The following is a 22376-nucleotide window of genomic DNA, read 5'->3' as shown; positions in this document are numbered from 1 at the left end:
TTGTTTGGATCGGGGTCTGGTTTTTCTCCCATGCGGACTCAGCCCTCCCCCAGCTCTTCACAGTGCTTCACACCCTCCACCCAACCCCTACAAAGTTGTGGACTCTGTGGCCTTTATGGGGGTCACCTCTCTCCTTACCATGGGGAGTCCCTGGGTCTCAAGCATGGTTGTCCCCACTGGCTCTTCTCTTAGGGAAGGCCCACGGAACGCTCAACCAGGCCTTCCCCACTTCTGCCGCCACACGTACTCTGTTCACCAGCAGAGCACGAGCCCCCCCTCCATTTGCAGCTCTTCCTTCATCTTAGCACCCACCCCTACCACATCCTGGGATTGGGGCTGCAGGGGGGACTCCATACAACACACGAGTCCGACCCACTGCCTCTCCTCTGTCACTCTTCCTTCCATGGTCCATCGAGGGGAAATAGCAGGCTTCCACTTCTTCTTCGTGTCTGGAAGCGCATCCTTGTACACAGTGCCCCCCTCCCTCCCCAGGTCCTGAAGCCCACGTCGGCTGGGGTATCTGCACTCCTTTCCAGAAGAAACTCTAGGTCCTGAAACGATGAGGTTTGACAATAGACAGGACCACAGATAAAATATATTGGCTTAGGAGCCTCCCAATAACAGCCTTATTATATCAGCACACTTGATTTTTTTTTTTTTTTTTTTAGGGCCACAATCAAGGCATATGGAAATTCCCAGGCTAGGGGCCAAATTGGAACTGCAGCTGCCAGTTGACTCCACAGCCACAGCAATGCCAGATCCTAGCTGTGTCTGTGATCTACACCACAGTGTATGGAAATGCCAGATTCCTGACCCACTGAGCGAGGCAAGGGATTGAACCCGAATCCTTATGTATTGCATACAACAGGAACTCCCCACTTGATTTTTTAAAAAAAAGATTTGATACATGATTGTTGTCTGCTTGTATGAGGCATTTTTTCTTTATTTTTAATTTTTAAAATGTTTTTGTCTTTCCTAAGGCCTCACCCGAGGCATATGGAGGTTCCCAGGCTGGGGATCCAATCAGAGCTGTGGCCACTGGCCTACGCCACAGCCACAGCAACGCGGGATCTAAGCTGCGTCTTCGACCTACACCACAGCTCATGGCAACGCCAGATCCTTATCCCACTGAGCGAAGCCAGGGATCGAACCTGCAACTTCATGGTTCCTAGTCGGATTCATTAACCACTGAGCTGCGACAGGAACTCTGAGGCATGCGTTTTTTGTTTGTTTGTTTGTTTTTTAATTTGGCTGCACCTGTGGCATGTGTTAAGTCCCAGGGGAGGGATTGAACCCACGTCACAGCAGTGACTAGAGCCACAGCAGTGACAGTGCCGGATCCTAGCCTGCTGAGCCACCAGGGAACTCCATATCAGCACATTTGATTAATAGCAGCTATTATTATTATTCCCCTTTGTCCAAAAGGGTTTCTTCTGGAGTCCAGAGAACTACTTTCTCTTGAACCTAAGAGCCATGCTGGGCTCACACTCACCTGGGTCTCTGCCTCTAGGGTCTTCAGTTTGGTGACACAGTTCATAACCCTCAAACCTTCAGCCTCTAATGACAGAGCCTGGAAGGGTCTCCCAGAGCCTCTGTGTGCCTCCTGTCTCTCTCCCTGCTCTTGGGGTCACCTGTGCAGGCCCAGGCGCCTAAGGAAACTGGGAGGGACAAGTCGGGAGCTGGGGGCTGGAGCCTAGCTCTCTGCTCCCCCCTGGTGGAGCCCTGCTGTACTGCTGTGTGGCTCTTGTGGGCTGGAAACAGTGGGCAGGTCCAGCCCTTAGGCACTGAACGAAAAATGTGAGGGGGAGGGGAAAGCCTCCTAGGAAACAGGTCTTTTTGCATAAAATGAAGATCACCCCAAGGTGTTTTCACTCGTAACCTGTTGGTGGGATAAAAGTAAGGAAAGGGGGAAAATGAATATTTGTCAGTCCCTGTTGTGTGTCTCAAAACACTTTATTTTTTTAAATTTAAATTAATTTTTTGTTTGTTTGTTTTTGCTTTTTAGGGCCGCACCTGGGCCATATGGAGGTTCCCAGGCTAGGGGTCGAATCAGAGCTATAGCTGCCGGTCTACACCACAGCCGCAGCCATGCCAGATCTGAGCCATGTCTGCAACCTACACCACAGCTCATCACAATGCTGGATCCTTAACCCACTGAGCGAGGCCAGGGATCGAACCCTCATCCTCATGTATCCTAGTCAAGTTCGTTAACCACTGAGTCATAAAGGGAACTCTACAAAGCACTTTATGTATGTTGTTTTATGACAGACTTATGAGGCAGGTAGTATGATAGAGAAACTAGAGTTTAAGTGGGTAGCGGCAGAGCTAGGGTGCTCAGCTTCCTTCTTCCACTGAAATATAGAGGTAGCATCAGGTAAAGAGATGACGAGAAGAGAGCAGGAGTACTCAATTTCTGGTTTGCTTCCAGAAGAAATCAAGATCTGTGCACCAACATGAATGGAACTAGAGACTCTCATACTAAGTGAAGTAAGTCATAAAGAGAAAGACAAATGCCATATGATATCACATATCTGGAATCTAATATATGGCACAAATGAACCTATCTACAGAAATAAAAACAAACTCATGGTCATGGAGAACACACTTGTGGTTGCCAAGGAGGAGGGGGAGGGAGTGGGATGGACTGTGGGTTTGGGGTTGGTAGATGCAAACTATTGCATCTGGAATGGATAAGCAATGAGACCCTGGTGTATATATAGCACAGGGAACTATATGCAGTCACTTGTGATGGAACACGATGCAGAATAATGTCAGAAAAAGAATGTACATATACATATGTATATATGTATGTATGGCTGTCACCTTGCTGTATAGCAAAAACTGACAGAACATTGTAATTCAACTATAATAAAAAAAATTAAAAAAAAAAAAAGATCCAGGGATGGCCGAAAGCCCCTTGCAGTACCCAGAGTTCCCAGTAGGGGCAGTAGGGAGACCACACGCCTCCAGCTCAGGAAGGGATGTTATGCCAGCAAGGACCCTCTTCCACCGGGCTCCCTCGATCCACTGCTCAACATCTGGACATCAGCATGGGTCACCAGCCATGGCCAAGTCAGTGAAAGCCTGGTTTGGGAACAAATGAAGAGTCTTCTGGGAAGAATATAGCTCAAACACAGCTGTGCCCATCTAGGTTCTTGTGCCTGAATCACAGCAACCTAGGGCTTCAGCAGGACCATATTCTGTCCCTGATCCAGCCCAGACAGCTGACCAGTGCTGCACCCTTCCCCGATCCTTTGGAGGAAGCTGCTCCTAGGCGGGGCTGGGTCATGCAGATGAAACCATAGTTGACCCCATATCTCCTGCCCCAAGAGTGCAAAGCCAAGACTCAGACCTCTCATCCCTTTTTTTGTTGTTGTTGTTTTGCTTTTTAGGGCCACACCAGTGGTATATGGAGATTCCCAGGCTTGGGGTCTAATCAGAGCGACAGCTGCCAGCCTACACCACAGCCACAGCAATGCAGGATCCAAGCCATGTCTGCAACCTACACCACAGCTCACGGTAACACTGGATCCTCAACCCACTGAGTGAGGCCAAGGATCGAACCCATAACCTCATGGTTCCTAGTCAGCACCACAACGGGAACTCCCTAGATCTCTCATTCTTATCCCTCATGCAGAGTCCTATTCCTGCAGCACAGCGAACCAGCCTTCTGATCACAGAAGAACTGCCATGAATGTGGTTCAATTTCTGCTGGGTTCTGCTGGGTTGATTTTTCAAATAATGGTGGGTTATATTCATCCACCATGGCACCAGCTCTGTGAGTACACCCATCACCAGTGCCTCATCAGCAATGGCACTGAATAATAATTTTACAGTGTTTAATTTAGTAGGTGTAAAGTTGTACTCAGATTAGTCATTGAGTTGAATTGGTATAGTGATTACTGTTTCAACTTTTAGCTCTCTATTTGCTAGTGAGAATTGGAATTAATTAAGCAAATCTGGATTTAAATTTCAACTCTGACTTTTACTAGCTGTGAGAACAAGAAAATTCTACTTACTAAAATCTGGATTTAAATTTCAACTCTGACTTTTACTAGCTGTGAGAACCAGAAAATTCTACTTACCGTCTCAGAACTTTAGTTTTTTTCTCTTTTTTTTTCATTTTCTTTTTAGGGCCGCACCTGCAGCATATGGATGTTCCCAGGCTAGGGCTCGAATCGGAGCTGCAGCTGCCGATCTACGCCACAGCCACAGCCACGCCAGATCCGAGCTGCATCTGTGACCTACACCACAGCTCACGGCAACACCGGATCCTTAACCCACTGAGTGAGGCCAGGGATCAAACCCACAACCTCATGGTTCCTAGTTGGGTTCATTTCCGCTGCTCCATGACAGGAACTCCAAGAACTTCAGTTTAAACATCTGTGGATATGGAAATCATAATGGTTCAGAACTCAAATGCCAGTTGTGAGGATAAAATGAGATAAAATACATAGAGCACATAGCACAGTTTCAAGCACACAGTAAGTGGTCAATAAATGGTTATCAACGGTACTAGAATTGAAGGCCACTTCTTAAATTCAAGTTGTTTTTCTTACATATTTATTAGTATTTAATTGATTCAAATCCATGAGCACTTCTTTATTTTATTTTTATTGTATTTATTTATTTGTTTGTTTATTTTGTCTTTTTGCTATTTCTTTGGGCCGCTCCCGCGGCATATGGAGGTTCCCAGGCTAGGGGTCGAATCGGAGCTGTAGCCACTGGCCTACGCCAGAGCCACAGCAACGCGGGATCCGAGCCGCGTCTGCAACCTACACCACAGCTCACGGCAACGCCGGATCGTTAACCCACTGAGCAAGGGCAGGGATCGAACCCGCAACCTCATGGTTCCTAGTCGGATTCGTTAACCACCGCGCCATGACGGGAACTCCCATGAGCACTTCTAATGCAAACACATTTTGGAGTCAGTTCTCTCCCTTTAATTTTAGTTTGGTTATATTTTACTTAAAAAAGATAAATATCTCTGTTGTTGGTTCCATTCCTTTCTGTTTTCTTTGTTTATTTGAAATCCAATAAAATATTGCTTCACCAGCCTGATGCATCTCCATTTTCTATTCTTTGCTGTGAAAGATAAAGTGATGTGTAAGTGAGAAATTGGTGGCCGGGGCTGGCTGGGAAATACGATGAGCTGGCTTTCCCAGCCATGTCATGGGGGCTTCAGTTGGCAGGTTTTTCTGTGGAGCTATGAACATTCTTAGAATATTCTGAGAAACTTTTTGAGTGGCCAGATTCCATAAAATGTCTGAAAAATTAATCACCAGACATGCTCACCAGCTAATGATGAAAGGTTCACTCACCAAATATTTATTAATAACATACTCTGCTATGCAAAGTCCTGGGGGCAATTCTGACATGTAGTTTACACTCTGGGATTTTGCAGTCGGGAGAGAAGTCCTGTGCTGGAGGCCCTCTCTTTGCTACCCCCCCCCCCCCAGGTCCACTCTCCAACCTTCTCCACCTGCTGAGCTTCCCCCCGCCCCACTGCAGGGGGTGGCTGATGGTTTTGGGCTGCAACAGGATCCCTTGCCTTCTGCAGTCTTATTGGGTTCAGCCAGTGGGAGGCATTGACAGAAGAGGGCGCCAGAGAGAAAGGCTGGGGTATTTATTCCCCTCCCAGCTCCCTCCCAGCCAGGCTGCCCTCTGGTGGTGTCTGGACTCCTCTTCCCAAGCCTGCAGCTCCTAACAGGTGACCCTCTCCTCAGTCCAGAAACGGTTTCCCCAGCTTGTCCATCATGGTAGTTTTGCTTTCCAGCAATTGCTAGCCTTGGGAGACTTCAGCATCCCTGTTGGCATCCCTTAATCCTGCCCACATCTTTGTAAATAGTCCCTTTGATTACACTCTCCTCAGCTACTCTTTTGCAGTGTGGCTGACTGGTCAAGCACACATCTAATTAATTAATTAATTAACTTGTCTTTTAGGGCTACGCCCACGCCATATGGAAGTTCCCAGGCTAGGGGTTGAAATGGAGCTGCAGCTGCCAGTCTATGCCACAGCCACAGCAACGCCAGATCCTAGCCTGTGACCTACACCACAGCTCATGGCAATGCCAGATGCTTAACTCACTGAGCAAAGCAAGGAATCGAACCTGAGTCCTCATCGAACCTCGAGTCCTGAGTACTACTTGGGTTCCTTACTACTGAGCCATGATGGTAATTCCCAATCTCCACTTTATTCTTTTACTTGTATTTTTTTGGGTGTGCGCATGGCATGCAGAAGTTCCCAGGCCAGGGACTTAACCTGAGCCACAGCAGTGACAACATCGAGTCCTTAATTACTAGGCTGTCAAGGAACTCCCCACTTTATCTTAAAGGTCAATTAAATAGACAACCCTTTGGGAGAATGAGCCCCCTGCTCTCCCCACCCCCCATCTAGGCCACCCCCTTTGGAGGCCCAAGGCCCCAGGACCATGGCCTATTACTGAGACTGCCCGACCACAGGCCCCCATGCTGACCATGGAAGCAGAGAGCAAAGTCATATAGTACTGCCTCTGATGAGTTTAGTGTTCCAGAAAATCCAGGCCTTAGGAGCAGTGCTTCTTAAACTTGCCCTTGAATCAGGATCACCTGTTGGACTTATTAAAACACACAGTGCTGGGCCCCATACCCAGAGTTCCACTTTAGGGGACCTGGGGAGGGGCTGAGGGATTTACGTTTTTTAACAAGTCCCCAGGGACTCCACCTCAAGAACCTCCTGGCTTGGAGTTCCCATTGAGGCTCAGTGGGGTTAAGATACTGACTAGGATCCACGACGATGCAGATTCGATCCCTGGCCTCGTTCAGTGGGTTAAGGATCCGGCGTTGCCAGGACCCGCGGTGTCGGTTGCAGATGCAGCTCGGATCTGGCGTTGCTGTGGCTGTGGTGTAGGCGGGCAGCTGTAGCTCCGATTCAACCCCTAGCCTGGGAACCTCCATATGTAGAGGGTGTGACTTTAAAAAAAAAAAAGCAGAGAATCTCCTGGCTAAGACAAATGAAGTGATGTTAAAAAACAACCCTGTGATGCCTTAAGCAAAGAGGAGAGTTTGGCCCAGGAGATGCCATCCAACCCTGCCCATCTCCTGCTGCAGGGTCATGGGAGAGGTTACAGGGTGTCAGACCAGGAGCTCAGGACCCAAGAAGGCAGATCCAGGGTCTCTCTGGGAGGAGGGGGAGGGGAAAGGGGGCCAGAGGGAGAATTTGCTTTGTTAGGCTGTGGGAGGGGCAAATATCACCACTACCTCTGCTAATTTTTTCTTTGCTTGTTTATTTACTATTTGTCTCTTTAGGGCCGCACCTGAGGCATATGGAGGTGCTCAGGCTAGGGTTCAAATTGGAGCTTCAGCTGCCAGCCTACACCACTGCCACAGGAACACCAGATCCAATCCACATCTGTGACCTACACCACAGCTCACGGCAATGCTGGATGCTCAACCCACTGAGCGAGGCCAAAGATCAAACCCACAACCTCATGGTTCCTAGTTGGATTCGCTTCCGCTGTGCCACACGATGGGACCTCCTCTTCTCCTTTTCTCTTCGCCCGTGCCGTGCGTGCTGTTTCACTCTCCCACCTGTGCTCCCTGAACATAAAATGAGAGGTTAGTAAAATCTGGACAGGCTGGGGGCCGGGTGTGCAGGTGCGTGTGTGTCTGTGAGTGTCCTCAGGGAGTGAGGGGCTACAATAGTCACTTCTGTGCTGTGACACAGGGAGCACCATAAAGCCTGTCCCTTCTGGAACGCCGGGATGTCCTCTTAGCCTCCAGCGCCCGCAGCTCAGAGGGATAGAAAGGGACACTGAGGCTCAGCTAAGAGTTTCCTGAGCAGAAATGTCATTTTTAGGAAGGCAGCATCTTTTTTTTTTTTTTTTTTGGTCTTGTCTAGGGCCACACCCATGGCATATGGAGATTCCCAGGCTAGGGGTTGAATCCGAGCTGTAGCCGCTGGCCTACACCACAGCCACAGTAACTCAGGATCTGAGCTGCATCTGTGACCTACACCACAGCTCATGGCAACACTGGATCCTTAACCCACTGAGCGAGGCCAGGGGTCGAACCTGCAACCTCATGGTTCCTAGTTGGATTTGTTAACCACTGAGCCACGATGGGAACTCCAGGAACCATCTTTTTATGCCAGACTGTCCCTGCCAAGGCTTCTGTCAGATTCTCAAGATGGGATATTAGTCATGTCCTAAAAATCTTAGGATCAAAACTTGACTCTGCTCCTGGTGCTGCCCCACGATGGAGGAGGCCTTCACTGACCTTGTGGCCACAAGTGACATTGAGAGGAGATAAAGGATGCATCTGAGCTTCAGAAAGCACAGAGTGAAGGAGGAATGAGAGACCAGATCAGAAATGCCCCAGGTGGATGAGCTGTGCTTTGGTTTATTACTGAGTCAACAAGGGTTGTCCCTCGCTCTCCTGACCCCAATCCTTGCACACCAAAAGTTTGCGTGAGAAAGGACATCAAAGAGGGTGAAGAGGATTTTTTTTTTGTCTTTTTGCCATTTCTTGGGCCACTCCTGCGGCATATGGAGGTTCCCAGGCTAGGGGTCCAAACAGAGCCGAAGCCACTGGCCTACACCACAGCCACAACAACACGGGATCCAAGCCACGTCTGCAACCTGCACCACAGCTCACAGCAACACTGGAACCTTAACCCACTGAGCAAGGCCAGGGATCGAACCCGCAACCTCATGGTTCCTAGTCAGATTTGTTAACCACTGAGCTATGACGGGAACTCCAAAGAAGGTGAAGAGGTTTTGAGGAGGAAATTGATGCTGATGCCTCTGCATTGCATGAGGGGCAGAGGATGAAGTGGAGCCACTGTCGACTTCCAGGGATTCCTCTGAGGAGTGTCAGCTGGGGCTGCCTGGGCCAAGGGCCAGCCATGCTCAGCACTGGTCTGGGCAGAAGGCTCTGCTCTTGGCCCCTTGGCATGTCTGTGACTAGAAGAGCGCTCAGCTATTTCCTCTCTTTTACATCAAAATGCAGCATTGTGGCTGGCTAATTAGAAACTTCGTTTTTTTTTTTCTCTTTTCTCTGCTGGACCACAGGACAGCCATGTCTGGGCCAAATTGCTCCCATTCTGAGCGTGGGTTGCTCCTGGACCATTTTCCCAGCCTCTGAAATGTTACATATTTGTCTTTGTGATGCTACCATTTGTGGTGGTGAGTGTGCAACTTATCCATGAAGGTCTCACATTATTTTCTTTAACTTTCCATCGTGAGGCTGGAAAAAAAAATGCCACCCTCCCTACCAACAATAGCAGAGCTGGGGTGTCACAAGTAATTGGGCTAGTGGAGCGTCATAGGAAACCTGGCTTTTACCGGGGATGGACCAAGTGGACCTTCTACAGGGGCCCTGAGCCAGGAGGTAGCACTTGGTGAGCAGGTTGGATGATAAGAGGCTAAAGGGGTGGAGGCCCTTTTGAACACACTTGGGGAGTTCCTGTGGTTGCGCAATGGACACGAATCTGACTAGGAACCATGAGGTTGCAGGTTCAATCCCTGGCCTCGCTCAGTGGGTTAAGGAACCGGTGTTGCCATGAGCTGTGGTGTAGATTGAAGATGCAGCTCGGATCTGGCGTTGCTGCGGCTGTGGTGTAGGCCGGCAGCTGTAGCTCTAATTGGACCCCTAGCCTGGGAAGCTCCATATGCCACAGGTGCATCTATAAACAGAAAAAAGAAAACAAAAGTTTTCCAAGTTCATTCTTCATGTAGTTAGAGGTTCCTAAGCGCTACCGTGTTAGGTTACAACTCCAAGTCAGCAGCCTGGAGGTAAACATCTGGAGACCTTAAGTAGCTGTTGAATGCTGCCAAGGGACAGAAGTCCACACAGCAGAGAAAAGTAAACCCATCAAAACGACAACTGCCTATACACTCAGACACCCTAACTTCGAGCCCGGAAAGTTAGGATGTTTCAATGGCTTCAGTGGAGCTACTTAAAGCAGGTTCAGGGAGTTCCCGTTGTGGCTCAGCTGTAATGAACCTGACTAGTATCCATGAGGACACAGGTTCAATCCCTGGCCTCACTCAATGGGTTAAGGATCTGGCGTTGCCATGACCTGTGGTGTAGTTCGAAGATGTGGCTCGGATCTGGCGTCGCTATGGCTGTGGTGTAGGCTGGTAGCTGTAACTCTGATTCGACCCCTAACCTTGGAACTTCCATAAGCCGCAGGTGAGGCCCTAAAAAGGCAAAAATGAATACACACATAAATACACAAAGCAGGTTCATGCTGGATGGTGCATAACAAGCCTCGGACCTGGCCCTGCTTGCTGTGCACTTCTTGAAAAGCCTTTCATTTCATCCTGAGCAGCTCACTTTTGGACTCTGTGTCTGCTCACTCCATCTCCTGTACACACATCCTGGTGAATCAGAGTATCTTTGGATGTGGTCCTCAGTAGACCCGGTTATAATAACAAACCACCGTGGTGACCGACATTTACGAGTGCCCGGTAGCAGGCATTTTACACGCAATATCTCATTGAATCTTCACCACCACCCTATTATTAACTCCTAGTTTGTCGCTGAGAAAATTGAGACCCAGTGTGGTTGACCCACCCAAGGTCACCCAGTGGAGACAGCGCTCAACACCAGGTCAGCCTGACCCCAAAGCCTGTGCTGGTCACCACGGACCTGTACTGCTTCCAGGCCCTGTTCATTACCCAGAAGTCCTAACACCCCAAGGTAATTACAAATGGAGCAATTATTTGCAACTACATTTGCAAGTGTGTGGAAAAAATTACAAATACAAATATAAATGTACCCTATAAATAAAGGAAAGCCTAGTTGGAAAATGCTTTTTTAAACCACAAAGAAAAAAACAACAGGAAGCCCTCAAAACTGAATTTACAATCGTTCATCCAGAAATAACAAGAACTGTGTGTTATCACAAAAGAAATGGAAAACTAGGGGAGGATATGATTAGGAACCTACAGAAAAAAGAATTACATAAATGGTCCAAAATATGTTAAAAAGTCGTATTTTCTAACTAAAGGAATTACAAATTAGAGCAAAGAAAGGAGTTCCTGCTGTGGCACAGTGAGTTAAGGACCTGACTGCAGCAGCTCAGGTCACTGTGGAGGCTCAGATTCAGTCCCTGGCCTGGCGCAGTGGGTTAAGGATCTGGTATTGCTGGCAGTGGAGGTCACAGCTGTAGCTCAGATGCAGTCCCTGGCCCAGTAACTTCCAGATGCTGCGGGTGTGGCCATAAAAGGGAAAAAAACCCGTTATATTATTGCCAGGAAAGATGTGAGGAAATGGCAAAACCCCATGTAGAGAGACTGGGAAGTGTAAATTTGAACAATGCTTGTGAGGACAGGGCCCCTTGAATGGCACTTTTTATCTTTAACAATATTCATCCCCTTTGTCAATTTCAACTCTAGGGCTTTACCCTCAGGAAATAATCCTTGATATACAAAAAAAGAAGTATTTATAAAAATATTCCATGTCACAAGGCTCATGGCAGAAGAAACTGGGCAAAACAATAGCAGTTGTAACAAGTAAATATGAGGTGACAGTGGAAAACGGTGCATCTCTTAAGACAATTCCAAGAAAGGATATTTAAAACATACCACACAATGTAATAGATTGTTAAAGGAAAGAACATTTATTTCTTTATTTTTTAGGGCCGCACCTGCGCATATGGAGGATCCCAGGCTAGGGGTCCAATCGGAGCTATAGCTGCCGGCCTACACTACAGCCACAACAATGCAGGATCCGAGCTGCGTCTGAGCTGCTCACTCCATCTCAGCTCAGGGCAACAGGCAACACCAGATCCTTAACCCGCTGAGTGAGGTCTGGGATTGAGCCCGCAGCCCTCATGGTTCCTAGTCGGATTCATTTCCAATGCACCACAATGGGAACTCCAAAGAAAGAGCAGTTTATGAGACAGCATGCCCTGTGCAATCCCCAATTTTCTAACCATCCCTGGGGGATGAAGGTTAACATTGCTAATAGTGAGACAAGCCCACGTCGTGTGCATCCTGAGAGGATGTACTGAGAACACAAATCATTTCTGGGGCATTTGTATGAAAAAATGTGTAACCTGAATGGAATCACGAGGAAACCTCAGGTCACTCCGACTGAGGGATTTCCTATAAGTTAACTGGCTTGTTTTTTTTTTTTTGTCTTTTTAGGCTTGAACCCACAGTACATGGACATTCTCAGGCTAGGAGCTATAGCTGCTGGCTGATACCATAGTCATAGCCACGCCAGATCTGAGTCACATCTGTGACCTACACCACAGCTCATGGCAATGCTGGATCCTTAACCCACTGATTGAGACCAAGGATCAAACCTGTGTCCTCGTGGATATGAGTTGGGTTTGTTATCACTAAGCCGTGATGGGAACTCCTGGCCTGTATTTTAAAATGCTAAGGTCAGAGACAATAAAGATGAAGGGAAACTAGAGAGACGTGAAAAGTAAATGTAACGTGACATCCTGGATTGGCTGCTGAGCCAGGAAAAAATTACAATAAAGAAGACTATTAGGACAATTGATTGCGCTGGAATATTGACTGTGGATTAGATAATAGTTTCAGTGCTATGTCTCCTGATTTTGATAGTGGCACTGTGGATATGAAAAAGAACTACCTTATTCTTAGAAAGTAGACAGAAATATTTAGAGGTTAAGGGCATGATTATCTCCAAATTAGTCTCAAAGATTCAGAAATTAAGTATCTGTCTATAATATAGGAGTATATTGTTAAAATGCATTATTATTTTAATAGTCACAATAACACTGGGTGTATTTATAAAGACATTAGAAAATAGGTACATGTTATAAAATAACTCTCTCTGTATATATATTATAATATATGTGCATATATATTATATGTATATATAGATAGAGAAAAAGAAAAAATAAAGGGAGAAGAAAGAGAAAAATAAATGGGGCAAAATGTGAACTGTTGGTGAATCTGGGGGAAGCGTAGTTGAGAGCACCTTGTACTCTTTTTGCAACTTTTCTGCAAGTTTGAAATGGCATCCAAATAAAAAGTTACAAAGGACCTGCATTGAAAACCTTACAAGGAGTTCCCGTCGTGGCGCAGTGATTAACAAATCAGTCTAGGAACCATGAGGTTGCGGGTTCAATCCCTGTCCTTGCTCAGTGGGTTAGGGATCTTGCGTTGCCGTGAGCTGTGGTGCAGGTTGCAGATGCGGCATTGCTGTGGCTGTGGTGTAGGCCAGCGGCTACAGCTCCGATTCGACCCCAAGCCTGGGAATCTCCATATGCCTCGGGAAGCAGCCCTGGAAAAGGCAAAAAGACAAAAAAAAAAAAAAAGAAAGAAAGAAAACCGTACAGTTATTCACAGAAACGTGAATAACCTAGCCTGATTTTTATTTCCAGTTTTCTACGCACAAGTGTTTTCTACAATTGTCCACATGAACGCCTATAATGATACAACTGCTTCATTGAACAGTCTGAACGCGCTGGGGGTACAGACATGGAATTGCCTTAAAAAAATCCCAGCTGCCACTGTGCAGTTCTTTTCAGGTTTTGATGTCATCCCAGGAAACTCATGTACGTATTAAGGAGTCTGGCCCAGATTACAACGTCTATTTCACATCCAGCTGAGATCTCGTCCTCCTGCGGCCAGTATCAAAGGGATGCTCTAAAGCTTCTTCTTTTGCAGAACCCTCTGCCCCCCTTCACTCTACCACCACAGAGATTGATTTTGGTCCCAACCCTCCGGTGGCCCCGAAGAGCAGAGACAACCACAGCCAGCACTATTGAAAGCCTAACCCCTACCAGTTAGCCTGTGCTGGGCAGTGAGCTGCAGCGGGTGGGGTAGATTTTGAATAGAATTGCTCTTGGCTGGGAGTGCCTGTTGTGGCTCAGCAGTAACAAACCCAACTAGTATTCATAAGGACGAAGGTTCGATCCCTGGCCTCACTCGGTGGGTTAAGGACCTGGAATTGCTGTGAGCTGTGGTGTAGGCTGGCGACTACAGCTCCGATTCCACCCCTAGCATGGAAACTTCCATATGCCGCAGGTGTGGCCCTGAAAAGACAAAAAAAGAAAAAATTGTTCTTGGCTGCCTCCTTGCCCTCCCACTCCACACCCAGCCAACACACACACACACACACACACACACACGATCAGTTTAGCTACTCAGTGATCTCTATTTCCCAAGATCAACCAGAAAGAAGAAAAACATATGTTTTCTGGGGTGCTAATTAGTGAATGATGTGTTCATTATCCATGAGAGAGGGTTATCAGCAACAGAACAAAGACCCCCAGATGGAAGCAGGGCATTGCAGTGCGCTCCTTTGGCACATTCGGAAAAGGAACTAGGGGGGCGCTGGGGACCTATGAGGCGCAAGACTCCGCTTTGGGAACTGAGTGTTTGCAAGTTCTGGGTGCCTGTGTTAGCTCGAATGCCCTGGGCACACTTCCAGATGTGGCGCACCTGGCCATGCTGCCCACGTGGACCCCAACACCCTTGGAAGCCCCGCAACACTGAGGCCGAGTCCTGCAGCCAGCCCAGGATCGGCCGGCATCTTTTGGCTCCTGGAGGTCTAGGAGGTACTGGCTCAGATCCCTTGTTCAGGCAGACCCTCCTGGAAGGATGCGTGGAAGGTTCAACTGTCCCCAGGATGCCTGAGGTGGCACAGCAGATTCCATTCTCACAGCCCTTTCCACACCCAGCTCCCCACACCTACTGAATGATTGTTTCCTGCTCTGTGCTCTGCAGCTGCCTCTTCATCTCCCCTCAAGGGATCACCCAAAGAACCCCTCACCCTTCTTCCTCTCCCAGAGATGCAAGCGGTGGGGGGCGGAGAGGGATGTCCTGGGCCATCACTTTAGAGCAACTTCTTTTTTTTTCCTTTTTTTTTTAGGGCCACACCTGCAGCATATGGAGGTTTCCAGGCTAGGGGTCTAATCGGAGCAACAGCTGCCGGCCTACACCACAGCCACAGCAACGCAGGATCCTTAACCCACTGAGCGAGGCCAGGGATCGAACCTGCAACCTCGTGGTTCCTAGTCAGGTCTGTAAACCACTGAGCCACAACAAGAACTGCTAGAGGATCTTCTATGGCTGGGCTGTGGGTCACTGAGGAAGTTCAGGTGGTGGAGCTGAAAATGAACCACTTGAAACAGCATGTTTGACATTCCTGTTATGAAAGTCCTTGCAGCCCACCTGCCGTGAGGGCTTCTCACTGGCCCTTCACCCCACGGAGCCCTCTGGCTTCCGACACTTTGCTGCCACTTCACCTGCTCTTCTGCTCTTCCTTCCTCTCTCTTCCTTTCGTCCCTTTCCAAACGCAGCTCCAGCCCTGTCTGGATCCACAGAGGTGCTTGGCAGAACAAAAGGGTCTTTATAAGACAGAGCGCCCATTCCTTGGAAAGCGATTGTGGTTATAAATAGCAAGGAATTTTCCACTTTTACAGAATCAAGTTTAAGGAACCAGAAAGTCCCTTGGAGTTCCCGTCGCAGCGCAGTGGTTAACGAATCCAACTAGGAACCATGAGGTTGTGGGTTCGATCCCTGGCCTTGCTCAGTGGGTTAAGGTTCCGGCATTGCTGTGAGCTGTGGTGTAGGTCACAGACTCGGCTTGGATCCTGTGTTGCTGCGGCTCTGGTGTAGGCTGGCAGTTGTAGCTCCGATTAGACCCCTAGCCTGGGAATCTCCATATGCCGTGGGAGCGGCCCAAGAAATGGCAAAAAGATAAAAAAAAACACACAAAAAAAACAAACAAAAAAAGGAGCCAGAAAGTCCCCACCTGGGAGGTTGGTGTTGAATACCCTGGTCCCTGACACGAGCCCCTTTCCCTGGCTCACCTCGGAGGTTCGCCCAGCTTCCTGAAACTTTGGGGGATATGACGATACCCCATTTCCCCCTCATATGGATCACCCTGTATGAGCTGTGCCTTCTCTCAGGGCACTTCTTTTTTTGTTTTTGTTTTTCAGGGCCACACCCGCATCATATGGAAGCTCCCAGGCTCGGGGTCACATCGGAGCTGCAGCTGTCAGCCTACATCGCAGTCACAGCAATGCAGCATCTGAGCCGTGTCTGCGATCTACACTACAGCTCATGGCAAAGCCGGATCCTCAATCCACTGAGCAAGGCCAGGGATTGAACCCACATCCTCCTGGATCCTAGTCGGGTTTGTTAACCGCTAAGCCATGCAGGGAACTCCCCTCAGGTCATTTCTTTTTATTTTTCTTCTTTCTTTATTTTTTTTATAATTCAATGACTTTATCACATCTGCAGTTGTATAATGATCATCACGTTCCAATTTCAGGTCATTTCTTTATGGAGGTAGGCACTAAGAATGCCTTCTTCCTTCTCTCCTCCTCCTCCTTTACAGGAATGGACTTGACTTTAAGGAGAGTTTTGGATATAGAGAAACATTGAGCGGATAGTACAGAGAGTTCCCATGTAACCTCCTCTTCCCTCCCCCTCCCCCCAAGTTTCTCCTAATACTGTCATCTTGCACATCAGAACCGGACATCTGTTCGAAATAATGGAACAACACTGGTACCTTGTTATTAAAGTCCAGAGTTTATTCAGACTCCCTTAGTTTTTCCCTAAGGTCCTCTTTCTGTTCCAGGATCCCATCTAGGACGCGACACTGCAGTTAGTTGTCAGACGGTTTACCAGACTTTTCTCGCATTGGGTGGCCTTGACAGTTTTGAGTTCTGGTCACGTGTTTTTGTAGGAGGCTCCTCTGTTGCAGTTTATCTGATGTGTTACAATTAGACTGGGGTTTTTGCCATGAAGAGCAAAGGGGTAAAGCGCCATTTTCGTCCTATGACAGCACCATCAACGGGAGTATCGTCAAGGTGATATGTGGCCAACAAATGTTGACCTTGATGACTTGGGTGACGCAGGGTTTGTCGGGCTTCTCTGGAGTAAAGCTGCTCTTTGGGGCTCCCCTTTCCATCCTGTGGTCTTTTGAAAGGAGCTAGGACAGAGCCCACTCTTAAGGGGTAGAAGCTATGCTCTGCCTCCTGGGGATGGAGCATCTCTGTGGGATTCCTCCATACCAGCCATTTGTCTCTTCCCTCTCCCTTTGTTAATTTATTTAACTTATTTATTAATTTAGTCAATCATTTATTTCTATCAGTATGGAAGCATGGATATTTATTTTATACTGTGGCTTATAATCCAATGCGGCTTTATTTTGTTGCTCATATAGTTCCAGCTTTGGCCATGGGGGGGTGCTCTTTCAATCCTTCCTGTGGTCCTTTGGCAAACCTTCCCATCTCTGCCTGTGCCTGTGTGTTTGATCACCTTCTTCGGGGCACCACCGGAGGCTTTCTTGTTGTCTTTTCATCCTCGCTCTTGGCTCTCCTTGGTCCTGTTCTCAGTTCTTTGGTCTCATGAAACAAAATCAATGCTTCGACGACCAGGGTGCCAAGCATGTCCCACCCTTTCCCGGGGGTGACCCAGTCACAGCCCACGTCTCTTCCTGGCTGAGGAAGCACGCGTTCGCTTAGTCACCGCATCACACCTCTGCATCGATGTCATCCGTCTCATTTCAGAGTGACTCAGTGATGTGTGCTAACTGGGCCAGAACCACACAGGGAGGGAGCAGGACCGGAACCCAATTCCACACCTGGGGGCCCTTGCCTTAGAGGAGATGTTCCCTTAGCTTTTTCTGGAGCAATCACCTCTTTTTCTTTCTATTTTTTTTCTTTTTAGGGCCGCACCTATGGCATATGGAAGTTCCCGGGTTAGAGGTCAAATCAGAACTGCAGCTGCCGGTCTCCACCACAGCCACAGTAAAGCTAGATCCTTAACCCACTGAGGGGGCCAGGGATAGAACCCACATCCTCACAGAGGCTACATGGGGTTCTTAACCCCTGGAACCACAGTGGGAACTCCTAAGCAGCACTCTGAGGGGGACACAGACCATCAAGTCTTCCTCTCTTTCCTCTCCTTTGAAACCCGCCCCCTCCCCGTGACCCTTCAGCATCATGTCCTTCAGGCCTCTGCCCACCCCCCAGTTGTTTGGGGGTCTGGAAACGCACCTCCACATGAAGTAATAGAAATGGGTGACTGGAAAACTATTCCAGCAACAAACCATGGATGCAGCTGCCCCTGAAAACAGCTCTAAGATCCATTCCCCATGTGAACAATTGTCTCTGAGAGCGGGGTGTGTGTGTGTGTGTGTGTGTGTGTGTGTGTGTGTGTGTGTGACTGGCTGACTGTACTCACCACAAGGTGGCTTTGGGTGGATTTTCAATGACTTTCAATAAATGAAGGGCAAAAAACTAACGTAAACCGAAACCACTCTATTTTTGTGAGAGTGTATGCATATTTATATATCAGTCTCATATTTAAATGTTCCAGTTTGGGCTATGGTTTTTTGAAAAAGTACCATTTTTTTTTTCCTTTTTATAGAAACACAGTTCACTTTGCATTATGGCAGATTTTCTTTCTTTCATTTTTTCTTTTTCTTTTTCTTTTTTTTTAAAGGCTACATTTGAACTTTAGACCTAAAAGAATGTCTGGTCCATACCAACCACATGAACAAGATTTCAAGAAATCCTATGGGGTCCAACCAGAAATGGGACAGAGGGGTTGTCAGCTGTGTCACTCATGGGTAAATGCCATCGTCACTGAGGCCTGTGGGCCAGACCGTGGGCATGTGACCAGGCCCCAGATGAAGAAGCTGTGCTGAGTCAAATCTTCTGCTTGCCTTGGCACCAGCTCTGCAGAAGGCAGAGTCCAAAGAAACGCACCCCCTCCCACCTCCCTGGGCCCCCCGTGGCTTGCCTGGCCCACACCCCCTGCCTGAGGCCTGGGCTTTAATCCCTGCTGCCAAGGCTGCCCCACTCCTGGGCCTGACCTCCACAGAGCCTGACTCCTGGAGGGAGGGCACTGGGCAGAAAGGGAGGCAGAAGAGTGAGGCTGGTAAGTGTGGACCAAATTGCTGAGCACAGTGTGTCCAAGAAGGATCCTGGCAGGAGTCTGCCCGGAGTGTCTAGGGCTGCCTCAGGCTAAGTCAGGCCCACCAAGAGTGGGGTTTTGTGTGTTTGTTTGCTTTTTTAGGGCCACACTGGAAGCATATGGAGGTTCCAAGGCTAGGTGTCAAATCTGAGCTGTAGCTGCCAGCCTACACCACAGCCATGGCAACGCCAGATTTGAGCCATGTCTGTGATCTATACCACCACAGCTCACGGCAACACCGGATCCTTAATCCACTGAGTGAGACCAGGGATCGAACCCACAACCTCATGGTTCCTAGTTGGACTCCTTTCCGCTGTGCCACAAAGGGAACTCCAGGAGGGTGGGTTTTAAAATCTTCCTTAAACCCCAGTTGGAGCCAAACCCTGGTTTGCAGGATGAACTCAAGCTTTTTTGGATGCTGGGGGAAAGAAAAACAAGCCAGTAGGAATCCATGCTCTATTGACCTGCTTCCTCTGACTTCCTGGCCTCACAGGGGCTCAGATTAACCACCGAACAGAGCCCACTCCAGTTACCTTAAGCAATGGCAACAGCCGAATGGCTCCCCGGGTCTGGCAAAGTTTGCAGTATATTACAGTTGCATATTATCTCATTCAAACCTCATGGCGTCCCTCTGAGAAGACGGAATCGTGAACCTCAATTCACAGATGACAAGGCAGAGGCTCAGAGAGGTTAGTCAGTAGCAGAGTTTGGCGTCAAACCAAACTCCAAAGTCCATCTCCTAACCACTGGGTGAAACTCACTCCCTAGAGCTGTCTGGGAATAGAAGAACCTGATTCTGTGTTTGTTTGCCACTTATTGGCTGGGTCTCCTCGAGTAAGTCATGCTCCGTCTCTGATCCCAGATTTATTGTGAGTCAAACGGAGCTCATTCTAGTATTGACCTCTCAGGGTTTTCTGAAGAAACGTATTCCCTGTGGTAAGTGACCAGAAAGCCTCCTTAAAAATGCCATCCCAGCCTGGCTCTGGCTTTGAGGTGTCTCATTCATTGCTAATCGCTTTTTGCTCTCAGGGGAAAACTTATATGTATTTACTGCAGGACAAGCCCACTTTGTCTTCAGACGTATGGGGTGGCAGCAGCTGCATTTTGCCAACTCTCTCTCAATTCCCACATCCACACGCCCAGAGCTGATGTGGGGGAGGGCTCCTCAAACTAACCCACGAACACCCCCCACCCCCGGCCAAGTGTCTCTCTGAGCTCATCTTTCCCCTGCACAGGATGTGAGCCTGGGACAAAGTCACCCAGCCCCAAACCAGGCTCTCCTCCATGCCTGACCTCATGCCAACATCGCATCACTCACCCATGGTTACTGGTTATCTCTTTGGCAGCTTCTGCATCTCTAGTGCCAGACTAATCTGAGTTCAGGCTCACTGTCCCAGCTATTGCCTGACTGCCAGGCCGGCCAGCTTACAATCTGTCCTCCAGGAGTTCCCATTGTGGCACAGCAGAAACGAAACCGACAAGTATCCATGAGGACACAGGTTTGATCCCTGGCCTCGATCAATGGGTTAAGGATCTGGTGTGGCCATGAGCTGGGGTGTAGGTCATAACACAGCTCAGATCTGGCATTGCTGTGGCTGTGGCTTAGGCTGGGAGCTGCAGCTCTGATTTGACCCCTAGCCTGGGAACTTCCATATGCCCTGGGTGTGGCCCTAGGAAAAAAAAAAGAAGAAGAAAAGCTGTCCTCCATCCAGCCACATGCTCTTTGAACCTTCCTTGCTTAAAGTCCGTCAGGGAGTTCCCATTGTGGCTCATCGGGTTAAGGACCCAATATTGTCTCTTTGAGGATGTGGATTTGATTTGTGGCCTGAGTCCATGGGTTAAGCATCCGGCGTTGCCACAGGCTGTGGTATAGGTTGCAGATGTGACGCGAATCTGGTGTTTCCATGGCTGTGGAAGAGGCTGCAGTTGTAGCTCCAACTCGACCCCTGGCTCTGGGACTTCCATATGACGCAAGTGCAGCTTTAAAAGAAAAAGAAAAAAAAAAAGTCCATGTGACTGGAGCTTCCCCTCCCTACAGGGTAGCCCCACTATCATGGCCACATTACACTGACTTTAATGCCTGTCCTGCCAGCCTCAGGTGGCACCAGGCCCCCAGAGCAGACAGGCAGCCACAGACCAGCTCAGAAAGCCCCACACTGGCTGGCTCCTGCCTCTCCTAGCCTGACCCATCCTTTGGAACTCAGCTTGGGTAAACCTCTTCCTGGAAGCCTTCTCTTCCCATGGCCCAGTTGGAGGGCTTCCCTTGAACCCGCACAGCGCATTCCTTGTATCCTCTTCCCTGCCCCCCAGGACCAGTAGGCATGTCTGCCACCGGGTTTAGCATCCAGCAGAAGGGGTGCTCCTAGTAAATGCTGAATGAATGACAAGTGGGTCAAACATAACCTGCACTGATGACTGTGACTCATTCTCGGTTGTGGAAGCATCCGTTGGAACCGTGCTTCTGCTCCTGTGCCCAAGGAGCCCCCCCGCCCCCCGACATCTCCTCTGAGCCCCCCCGCCCCCCGACATCTCCTCTGGGCTCCCCAAGGCCATCTGCAGTGCCCCAACCCATCTCAGGGCCACCCCCATTGTGATGCTTCCACTTACCCCTGAGACTCTGGGTGGTCCCTAGGCAGTCAAAGGACAGGTGGCCCAGGTGAATGGTGGGGGTCAGGGCGCCAGCAGTAAGCACTCACCCGGCTTCTGGCTCAGGGAGGCTTCTAGGCTGAGCTCCTCACCCACAGCCAAGGTAGAAACAGAGGAAATCAGCTTCCCTCCCCCTTCCCCCACTCCAGGGTGGGGGTGGGGGCGAAAGCCAAGAGAGCCCATCACATTCACTTTATCTGAGAAAACATGGGATTTGCTCAAAATGAAATTGAGAGCAAGATGCGTCTCTCCTGTGTCTGGAGTTACAGGCACATAATGCACGGTCAGAGGGTTGACACCCCAGTTATGAGGAATATAAATGCCGTTGGATAGGAGCAGGGCTCAAGCAGATTTCATAGACAGAAATGTAATTCCTAGTGAATTAAAACAAACAAATAAACTCAGCAGAATTCTCTGCAGTCTAGAATCTTCTGGGAAAGGGCTGTCCTAAATTAGAGTCTCTTTCTCTAGATGAAGGTTTATATCTCAAGACAGAGTTATCCTTTTTAGCCATTTTGGAAGGAAATTATTCTCCCTGAAGCCTGAGCTCCTTGAGGGCACTGTGTTTTAATCTCTGCATCACCCATGGTCCCCAGCTGTGAGAGCTATCGTCTCAGTACCTCTTTTTCTTTTCTTCCTTACTCAAAGAACCTCTGTATTGTCAGGAGCTGTAGTAAAACCCTGCATTTCCCATTTTCTTTGCACAGAGAGATGGTCAGTGAAATACAAGTCAGATTGGGTAAAGCTTCCATTAAACCTGTTTTGAAAGAGGTTGATTCCAGATGAAAAGTATAGCTTCTTTACCATTTCCCTTTCCTCCTCCCTGAT

The sequence above is a fragment of the Phacochoerus africanus genome, chromosome 9 (assembly GCF_016906955.1).
Source record: "Phacochoerus africanus isolate WHEZ1 chromosome 9, ROS_Pafr_v1, whole genome shotgun sequence".
Lineage (NCBI taxonomy): Eukaryota > Metazoa > Chordata > Mammalia > Artiodactyla > Suidae > Phacochoerus > Phacochoerus africanus.
This window is presented reverse-complemented; position numbering follows the sequence as displayed.